This window comes from Procambarus clarkii, chromosome 13, assembly GCF_040958095.1.
Source record: "Procambarus clarkii isolate CNS0578487 chromosome 13, FALCON_Pclarkii_2.0, whole genome shotgun sequence".
Classification (NCBI taxonomy): Eukaryota; Metazoa; Arthropoda; class Malacostraca; order Decapoda; family Cambaridae; genus Procambarus; species Procambarus clarkii.
Window position 1 is genome coordinate 8,486,746 of NC_091162.1, and position 12,170 is coordinate 8,498,915.

Consider the following 12,170-nt stretch of genomic DNA (forward strand, 5'->3'; position numbering starts at 1 on the left):
GGACTGTTTGAGGCTTCAAGAAGACCTAGACAAGCTGAAGAAATGGTCGAACAAATGGTTGTTAGAGTTTAACCCAAGCAAATGTAATGTAATGAAGATAGGTGTAGGGAGCAGGAGGCCAGATACAAGGTATCATCTGGGAGATGAAATTCTTCAAGACTCAGAGAAAAAGACTTGGGGGTTGACATCACGCCAGACCTGTCTCCTGCAGCCCATATCAAGAGGATAACATCAGCGGCGTATGCCAGGCTGGCAAACATAAGAACGGCATTCAGAAACTTGTGTAAGGAATCATAACATGTGTAAGGAATTCAGAACTTTGTATACCACATATGTCAGGCCAATCCTGGAGTATGCAGCCCCAGCATGGAGTCCATATCTAGTCAAGGATAAGACTAAACTGGAAAAGGTTCAAAGCTTTGCCAATAGACTAGTACCCGAGCTGAGAGGTATGAGCTACGAGGAGAGACTACGGGAATTAAACCTCACTTCGCTGGAAGACAAAAGAGTTAGGGGGACATGATCACCACATTCAAGATTCTCAAGGAAATTGATAGGGTAGATAAAGACAGGCTATTTAACACAAGGGGCACACGCACAAGGGGACACAGGTGGAAACTGAGTGCCCAAATGAGCCACAGAGATATTAGAAAGAACTTTTTTTAGGGTCAGAGTGGTTGACAAATGGAATGCATTAGGAAGTGATGTGGTGGAGGCTGACTCCATACACAGTTTCAAGTGTAGATATGATAGAGCCCAATAGGCTCAGGAATCTGTACACCTGTTGATTGACGGTTGAGAGGCGGGACCAAAGAGCCAGAGCTCAACCCCCCGCAAACACAACTAGGTGAGTACACACACACACACACACACACACACACACACACACACACAACAAGTTCTGTTGAGAATTACTGGTGGATCTTGAAGCTTAAGGTTAATTAAGGTGAATTATAGCACAGGGTAATATTAAAGCTTAGTGATGGAGGAGAGGGAAGTGGAGGGGGATGGAGGCGCACAGGGAGGGAGGAGGAGACAGCTAGAGGGAAGGAGGGAGGGAGGAGGAGACAGCTAGAGGGAAGGAGGGAGGGAGGAGGAGACAGCTAGAGGGAAGGAGGGAGGGAGGAGGAGACAGCTAGAGGGAAGGAGGGAGGGAGGAGGAGACAGCTAGAGGGAAGGAGGGAGGGAGGAGGAGACAGCTAGAGGGAAGGAGGGAGGGAGGGAGGAGGAGACAGCTAGAGGGAAGGAGGGAGGGAGGAGGAGGCAGCTAGAGGGAAGGAGGGAGGGAGGAGGAGACAGCTAGAGGGAAGGAGGGAGGGAGGAGGAGACAGCTAGAGGGAAGGAGGGAGGGAGGAGGAGACAGCTAGAGGGAAGGAGGGAGGGAGGAGGAGACAGCTAGAGGGAAGGAGGGAGGGAGGAGGAGGCAGCTAGAGGGAAGGAGGGAGGGAGGAGGAGGCAGCTAGAGGGAAGGAGGGAGGGAGGAGGAGACAGCTAGAGGGAAGGAGGGAGGGAGGAGGAGACAGCTAGAGGGAAGGAGGGAGGGAGGAGGAGACAGCTAGAGGGAAGGAGGGAGGGAGGAGGAGACAGCTAGAGGGAAGGAGGGAGGGAGGAGGAGACAGCTAGAGGGAAGGCGGGAGGGAGGAGGAGACAGCTAAAGGGAAGGAGGGAGGGAGGAGGAGACAGCTAGAGGGAAGGAGGGAGGGAGGAGGAGGCAGCTAGAGGGAAGGAGGGAGGGAGGAGGAGACAGCTAGAGGGAAGGCGGGAGGGAGGAGGAGACAGCTAGAGGGAAGGCGGGAGGGAGGAGGAGGCAGCTAGAGGGAAGGAGGGAGGGAGGAGGAGGCAGCTAGAGGGAAGGAGGGAGGGAGGAGGAGACAGCTAGAGGGAAGGAGGGAGGGAGGAGGAGACAGCTAGAGGGAAGGCGGGAGGGAGGAGGAGGCAGCTAGAGGGAAGGAGGGAGGGAGGAGGAGACAGCTAGAGGGAAGGCGGGAGGGAGGAGGAGACAGCTAGAGGGAAGGCGGGAGGGAGGAGGAGGCAGCTAGAGGGAAGGAGGGAGGGAGGAGGAGGCAGCTAGAGGGAAGGAGGGAGGGAGGAGGAGACAGCTAGAGGGAAGGAGGGAGGGAGGAGGAGACAGCTAGAGGGAAGGCGGGAGGGAGGAGGAGACAGCTAGAGGGAAGGCGGGAGGGAGGAGGAGACAGCTAGAGGGAAGGAGGGAGGGAGGAGACAGCTAGAGGGAAGGAGGGAGGGAGGAGACAGCTAGAGGGAAGGCGGGAGGGAAGGAAAGAGAGGGAGACGCCAGTAAATAAGTTGGACAAAATAAAAGATCTTGCATACTATATCGGGGCTACTTGCGTCAAACACTTATATATCAGGGCTACTTGCGTCAAACACTTATATATCGGGGCTACTTGCGTCAAACACTTATATATCGGGGCTACTTGCGTCAAACACTTATATATCAGGGCTACTTGCGTCAAACACTTATATATCGGGGCTACTTGCGTCAAACACTTATATATCGGGGCTACTTGCGTCAAACACTTATATATCGGGGCTACTTGCGTCAAACACTTATATATCGGGGCTACTTGCGTCAAACACTTATATATCGGGGCTACTTGCGTCAAACACTTATATATCGAGGCTACTTGCGTCAAACACTTATATATCGGGGCTACTTGCGTCAAACACTTATATATCGGGGCTACTTGCGTCAAACACTTATATATCGAGGCTACTTGCGTCAAACACTTATATATCGGGGCTACTTGCGTCAAACACTTATATATCGAGGCTACTTGCGTCAAACACTTATATATCGGGGCTACTTGCGTCAAACACTTATATATCGAGGCTACTTGCGTCAAACACTTATATATCGGGGCTACTTGCGTCAAACACTTATATATCGAGGCTACTTGCGTCAAACACTTATATATCGGGGCTACTTGCGTCAAACACTTATATATCGGGGCTACTTGCGTCAAACACTTATATATCGAGGCTACTTGCGTCAAACACTTATATATCGGGGCTACTTGCGTCAAACACTTATATATCGAGGCTACTTGCGTCAAACACTTATATATCGGGGCTACTTGCGTCAAACACTTATATATCGAGGCTACTTGCGTCAAACACTTATATATCGGGGCTACTTGCGTCAAACACTTATATATCGGGGCTACTTGCGTCAAACACTTATATATCGAGGCTACTTGCGTCAAACACTTATATATCGGGGCTACTTGCGTCAAACACTTATATATCGAGGCTACTTGCGTCAAACACTTATATATCGGGGCTACTTGCGTCAAACACTTATATATCGAGGCTACTTGCGTCAAACACTTATATATCGGGGCTACTTGCGTCAAACACTTATATATCGGGGCTACTTGCGTCAAACACTTATATATCGAGGCTACTTGCGTCAAACACTTATATATCGGGGCTACTTGCGTCAAACACTTATATATCGGGGCTACTTGCGTCAAACACTTATATATCGGGGCTACTTGCGTCAAACACTTATATATCGGGGCTACTTGCGTCAAACACTTATATATCGGGGCTACTTGCGTCAAACACTTATATATCGGGGCTACTTGCGTCGAACACTTATATATCAGGGCTACTTGCGTCAAACACTTATATATCGGGGCTACTTGCGTCAAACACTTATATATCGGGGCTACTTGCGTCAAACACTTATATATCGAGGCTACTTGCGTCAAACACTTATATATCAGGGCTACTTGCGTCAAACACTTATATATCGGGGCTACTTGCGTCAAACACTTATATATCTGGGCTACTTGCGTCAAACACTTATATATCGGGGCTACTTGCGTCAAACACTTATATATCGGGGCTACTTGCGTCAAACACTTATATATCGAGGCTACTTGCGTCAAACACTTATATATCAGGGCTACTTGCGTCAAACACTTATATATCGGGGCTACTTGCGTCAAACACTTATATATCGGGGCTACTTGCGTCAAACACTTATATATCGGGGCTACTTGCGTCAAACACTTATATATCGGGGCTACTTGCGTCAAACACTTATATATCGAGGCTACTTGCGTCAAACACTTATATATCGGGGCTACTTGCGTCAAACACTTATATATCGAGGCTACTTGCGTCAAACACTTATATATCGGGGCTACTTGCGTCAAACACTTATATATCGGGGCTACTTGCGTCAAACACTTATATATCGGGGCTACTTGCGTCAAACACTTATATATCGGGGCTACTTGCGTCAAACACTTATATATCGAGGCTACTTGCGTCAAACACTTATATATCAGGGCTACTTGCGTCAAACACTTATATATCGGGGCTACTTGCGTCAAACACTTATATATCGGGGCTACTTGCGTCAAACACTTATATATCGGGGCTACTTGCGTCAAACACTTATATATCGGGGCTACTTGCGTCAAACACTTATATATCGAGGCTACTTGCGTCAAACACTTATATATCGGGGCTACTTGCGTCAAACACTTATATATCGAGGCTACTTGCGTCAAACACTTATATATCGGGGCTACTTGCGTCAAACACTTATATATCGGGGCTACTTGCGTCAAACACTTATATATCGAGGCTACTTGCGTCAAACACTTATATATCGGGGCTACTTGCGTCAAACACTTATATATCGGGGCTACTTGCGTCAAACACTTATATATCGAGGCTACTTGCGTCAAACACTTATATATCGAGGCTACTTGCGTCAAACACTTATATATCGGGCTACTTGCGTCAAACACTTATATATCGAGGCTACTTGCGTCAAACACTTATATATCGGGGCTACTTGCGTCAAACACTTATATATCGGGGCTACTTGCGTCAAACACTTATATATCGAGGCTACTTGCGTCAAACACTTATATATCGGGGCTACTTGCGTCAAACACTTATATATCGGGGCTACTTGCGTCAAACACTTATATATCGGGGCTACTTGCGTCAAACACTTATATATCGGGGCTACTTGCGTCAAACACTTATATATCGGGGCTACTTGCGTCAAACACTTATATATCGGGGCTACTTGCGTCAAACACTTATATATCGAGGCTACTTGCGTCAAACACTTATATATCGAGGCTACTTGCGTCAAACACTTATATATCGGGGCTACTTGCGTCAAACACTTATATATCGAGGCTACTTGCGTCAAACACTTATATATCGAGGCTACTTGCGTCAAACACTTATATATCGAGGCTACTTGCGTCAAACACTTATATATCGAGGCTACTTGCGTCAAACACTTATATATCGAGGCTACTTGCGTCAAACACTTATATATCGAGGCTACTTGCGTCAAACACTTATATATCGGGGCTACTTGCGTCAAACACTTATATATCGGGGCTACTTGCGTCAAACACTTATATATCGGGCTACTTGCGTCAAACACTTATATATCGGGCTACTTGCGTCAAACACTTATATATCGGGGCTACTTGCGTCAAACACTTATATATCGAGGCTACTTGCGTCAAACACTTATATATCGGGCTACTTGCGTTCAAACACTTATATATCGAGGCTACTTGCGTCAAACACTTATATATCGAGGCTACTTGCGTCAAACACTTATATATCGAGGCTACTTGCGTCAAACACTTATATATCAAGGCTACTTGCGTCAAACACTTATATATCGGGGCTACTTGCGTCAAACACTTATATATCGGGGCTACTTGCGTCAAACACTTATATATCGAGGCTACTTGCGTCAAACACTTATATATCGGGCTACTTGCGTCAAACACTTATATATCGGGGCTACTTGCGTCAAACACTTATATATCGAGGCTACTTGCGTCAAACACTTATATATCGGGCTACTTGCGTCAAACACTTATATATCGGGGCTACTTGCGTCAAACACTTATATATCGGGGCTACTTGCGTCAAACACTTATATATCGGGGCTACTTGCGTCAAACACTTATATATCGGGGCTACTTGCGTCAAACACTTATATATCGGGGCTACTTGCGTCAAACACTTATATATCGGGGCTACTTGCGTCAAACACTTATATATCGGGGCTACTTGCGTCAAACACTTATATATCGGGGCTACTTGCGTCAAACACTTATATATCGAGGCTACTTGCGTCAAACACTTATATATCGGGGCTACTTGCGTCAAACACTTATATATCGGGGCTACTTGCGTCAAACACTTATATATCGAGGCTACTTGCGTCAAACACTTATATATCGGGGCTACTTGCGTCAAACACTTATATATCGGGGCTACTTGCGTCAAACACTTATATATCGGGCTACTTGCGTCAAACACTTATATATCGAGGCTACTTGCGTCAAACACTTATATATCGGGGCTACTTGCGTCAAACACTTATATATCGGGGCTACTTGCGTCAAACACTTATATATCGAGGCTACTTGCGTCAAACACTTATATATCGGGGCTACTTGCGTCAAACACTTATATATCGAGGCTACTTGCGTCAAACACTTATATATCGAGGCTACTTGCGTCAAACACTTATATATCGAGGCTACTTGCGTCAAACACTTATATATCAGGGCTACTTGCGTCAAACACTTATATATCGGGGCTACTTGCGTCAAACACTTATATATCGGGGCTACTTGCGTCAAACACTTATATATCGGGGCTACTTGCGTCAAACACTTATATATCGGGCTACTTGCGTCAAACACTTATATATCGGGGCTACTTGCGTCAAACACTTATATATCGAGGCTACTTGCGTCAAACACTTATATATCGGGGCTACTTGCGTCAAACACTTATATATCGAGGCTACTTGCGTCAAACACTTATATATCGGGGCTACTTGCGTCAAACACTTATATATCGGGGCTTACTTGCGTCAAAACACTTATATATCAAGGCTACTTGCGTCAAACACTTATATATCGGGGCTACTTGCGTCAAAACACTTATATATCGGGGCTACTTGCGTCAAACACTTATATATCGAGGCTACTTGCGTCAAACACTTATATATCGGGGCTACTTGCGTCAAACACTTATATATCGGGGCTACTTGCGTCAAACACTTATATATCGAGGCTACTTGCGTCAAACACTTATATATCGGGGCTACTTGCGTCAAACACTTATATATCGGGGCTACTTGCGTCAAACACTTATATATCGGGGCTACTTGCGTCAAAACACTTATATATCGGGGCTACTTGCGTCAAACACTTATATATCGGGGCTACTTGCGTCAAACACTTATATATCGGGGCTACTTGCGTCAAACACTTATATATCGGGGGCTACTTGCGTCAAACACTTATATATCGGGGCTACTTGCGTCAAACACTTATATATCGGGGCTACTTGCGTCAAACACTTATATATCGAGGCTACTTGCGTCAAACACTTATATATCGGGGCTACTTGCGTCAAACACTTATATATCGGGGCTACTTGCGTCAAACACTTATATATCGAGGCTACTTGCGTCAAACACTTATATATCGGGGGCTACTTGCGTCAAACACTTATATATCGAGGCTACTTGCGTCAAACACTTATATATCGAGGCTACTTGCGTCAAACACTTATATATCGGGGCTACTTGCGTCAAACACTTATATATCGAGGCTACTTGCGTCAAACACTTATATATCGAGGCTACTTGCGTCAAACACTTATATATCGGGGCTACTTGCGTCAAACACTTATATATCAAGGCTACTTGCGTCAAACACTTATATATCGAGGCTACTTGCGTCAAACACTTATATATCAAGGCTACTTGCGTCAAACACTTATATATCGGGGCTACTTGCGTCCAAACACTTATATATCAAGGCTACTTGCGTCAAACACTTATATATCGAGGCCTACTTGCGTCAACACTTATATATCGGGGCTACTTGCGTCAAACACTTATATATCGAGGCTACTTGCGTCAAACACTTATATATCGAGGCTACTTGCGTCAACACTTATATATCGAGGCTACTTGCGTCAAACACTTATATATCGGGGCTACTTGCGTCAAACACTTATATATCAAGGCTACTTGCGTCAAACACTTATATATCGAGGCTACTTGCGTCAAACACTTATATATCGAGGCTACTTGCGTCAAACACTTATATATCGAGGCTACTTGCGTCAAACACTTATATATCGAGGCTACTTGCGTCAAACACTTATATATCGAGGCTACTTGCGTCAAACACTTATATATCGAGGCTACTTGCGTCAAACACTTATATATCAAGGCTACTTGCGTCAAACACTTATATATCGAGGCTACTTGCGTCAAACACTTATATATCGGGGCTACTTGCGTCAAACACTTATATATCGAGGCTACTTGCGTCAAACACTTATATATCGAGGCTACTTGCGTCAAACACTTATATATCGGGGTTACTTGCGTCAAACACTTATATATCGAGGCTACTTGCGTCAAACACTTATATATCAAGGCTACTTGCGTCAAACACTTATATATCGGGGCTACTTGCGTCAAACACTTATATATCGAGGCTACTTGCGTCAAACACTTATATATCGAGGCTACTTGCGTCAAACACTTATATATCAAGGCTACTTGCGTCAAACACTTATATATCGAGGCTACTTGCGTCAAACACTTATATATCGGGGCTACTTGCGTCAAACACTTATATATCGAGGCTACTTGCGTCAAACACTTATATATCGAGGCTACTTGCGTCAAACACTTATATATCGAGGCTACTTGCGTCAAACACTTATATATCGAGGCTACTTGCGTCAAACACTTATATATCAAGGCTACTTGCGTCAAACACTTATATATCGAGGCTACTTGCGTCAAACACTTATATATCGGGGCTACTTGCGTCAAACACTTATATATCGAGGCTACTTGCGTCAAACACTTATATATCGAGGCTACTTGCGTCAAACACTTATATATCGGGGCTACTTGCGTCAAACACTTATATATCGAGGCTACTTGCGTCAAACACTTATATATCGGGGCTACTTGCGTCAAACACTTATATATCGAGGCTACTTGCGTCAAACACTTATATATCGAGGCTACTTGCGTCAAACACTTATATATCGAGGCTACTTGCGTCAAACACTTATATATCGGGGCTACTTGCGTCAAACACTTATATATCGGGGCTACTTGCGTCAAACACTTATATATCGAGGCTACTTGCGTCAAACACTTATATATCGAGGCTACTTGCGTCAAACACTTATATATCGGGGCTACTTGCGTCAAACACTTATATATCGGGGCTACTTGCGTCAAACACTTATATATCGAGGCTACTTGCGTCAAACACTTATATATCGAGGCTACTTGCGTCAAACACTTATATATCGGGGCTACTTGCGTCAAACACTTATATATCGAGGCTACTTGCGTCAAACACTTATATATCGAGGCTACTTGCGTCAAACACTTATATATCGGGGCTACTTGCGTCAAACACTTATATATCGGGGCTACTTGCGTCAAACACTTATATATCGAGGCTACTTGCGTCAAACACTTATATATCGAGGCTACTTGCGTCAAACACTTATATATCGGGGCTACTTGCGTCAAACACTTATATATCGAGGGCTACTTGCGTCAAACACTTATATATCGGGGCTACTTGCGTCAAACACTTATATATCGAGGCTACTTGCGTCAAACACTTATATATCGGGGCTACTTGCGTCAAACACTTATATATCAAGGCTACTTGCGTCAAACACTTATATATCGAAGCTACTTGCGTCAAACACTTATATATCAAGGCTACTTGCGTCAAACACTTATATATCGGGGCTACTTGCGTCAAACACTTATATATCGAGGCTACTTGCGTCAAACACTTATATATCAAGGCTACTTGCGTCAAACACTTATATATCGGGGCTACTTGCGTCAAACACTTATATATCAAGGCTACTTGCGTCAAACACTTATATATCGGGGCTACTTGCGTCAAACACTTATATATCGAGGCTACTTGCGTCAAACACTTATATATCGGGGCTACTTGCGTCAAACACTTATATATCGGGGCTACTTGCGTCAAACACTTATATATCGGGGCTACTTGCGTCAAACACTTATATATCGGGGCTACTTGCGTCAAACACTTATATATCGAGGCTACTTGCGTCAAACACTTATATATCGGGGCTACTTGCGTCAAACACTTATATATCGGGGCTACTTGCGTCAAACACTTATATATCGGGGCTACTTGCGTCAAACACTTATATATCGAGGCTACTTGCGTCAAACACTTATATATCGGGGCTACTTGCGTCAAACACTTATATATCGAGGCTACTTGCGTCAAACACTTATATATCGAGGCTACTTGCGTCAAACACTTATATATCGAGGCTACTTGCGTCAAAACACTTATATATCGGGCTACTTGCGTCAAACACTTATATATCGAGGGCTACTTGCGTCAAACACTTATATATCGAGGCTACTTGCGTCAAACACTTATATATCGAGGCTACTTGCGTCAAACACTTATATATCGAGGCTACTTGCGTCAAACACTTATATATCGAGGGCTACTTGCGTCAAACACTTATATATCGAGGCTACTTGCGTCAAACACTTATATATCGAGGCTACTTGCGTCAAACACTTATATATCAAGGCTACTTGCGTCAAACACTTATATATCGAGGCTACTTGCGTCAAACACTTATATATCGAGGCTACTTGCGTCAAACACTTATATATCGAGGCTACTTGCGTCAAACACTTATATATCGAGGCTACTTGCGTCAAACACTTATATATCGAGGCTACTTGCGTCAAACACTTATATATCAAGGCTACTTGCGTCAAACACTTATATATCGAGGCTACTTGCGTCAAACACTTATATATCGAGGCTACTTGCGTCAAACACTTATATATCAAGGCTACTTGCGTCAAACACTTATATATCGAGGCTACTTGCGTCAAACACTTATATATCGAGGCTACTTGCGTCAAACACTTATATATCGAGGGCTACTTGTGTCAAACACTTATATATCGAGGCTACTTGCGTCAAACACTTATATATCAAGGCTACTTGCGTCAAACACTTATATATCGAGGCTACTTGCGTCAAACACTTATATATCGAGGCTACTTGCGTCAAACACTTATATATCGAGGCTACTTGCGTCAAACACTTATATATCGAGGCTACTTGCGTCAAACACTTATATATCAAGGCTACTTGCGTCAAACACTTATATATCAAGGCTACTTGCGTCAAACACTTATATATCGAGGCTACTTGCGTCAAAACACTTATATATCGAGGCTACTTGCGTCAAACACTTATATATCGAGGCTACTTGCGTCAAACACTTATATATCGAGGCTACTTGCGTCAAACACTTATATATCGAGGCTACTTGCGTCAAACACTTATATATCAAGGCTACTTGCGTCAAACACTTATATATCGAGGCTACTTGCGTCAAACACTTATATATCGAGGCTACTTGCGTCAAACACTTATATATCAAGGCTACTTGCGTCAAACACTTATATATCGAGGCTACTTGCGTCAAACACTTATATATCGAGGCTACTTGCGTCAAACACTTATATATCGAGGCTACTTGCGTCAAACACTTATATATCGAGGCTACGTGCGTCAAACACTTATATATCAAGGCTACTTGCGTCAAACACTTATATATCGAGGCTACTTGCGTCAAACACTTATATATCAGGGCTACTTGCGTCAAACACTTATATATCGGGGCTACTTGCGTCAAACACTTATATATCGGGGCTACTTGCGTCAAACACTTATATATCGGGGCTACTTGCGTCAAACACTTATATATCGGGGCTACTTGCGTCAAACACTTATATATCGGGGCTACTTGCGTCAAACACTTATATATCGGGGGCTACTTGCGTCAAACACTTATATATCGAGGCTACTTGCGTCAAACACTTATATATCGAGGCTACTTGCATCAAACACTTATATATCGGGGCTACTTGCGTCAAACACTTATATATCGGGGCTACTTGCGTCAAACTCTTATATATCGAGGCTACTTGCGTCAAACACTTATATATCGGGGCTACTTGCGTCAAACACTTATATATCGAGGCTACTTGCGTCAAA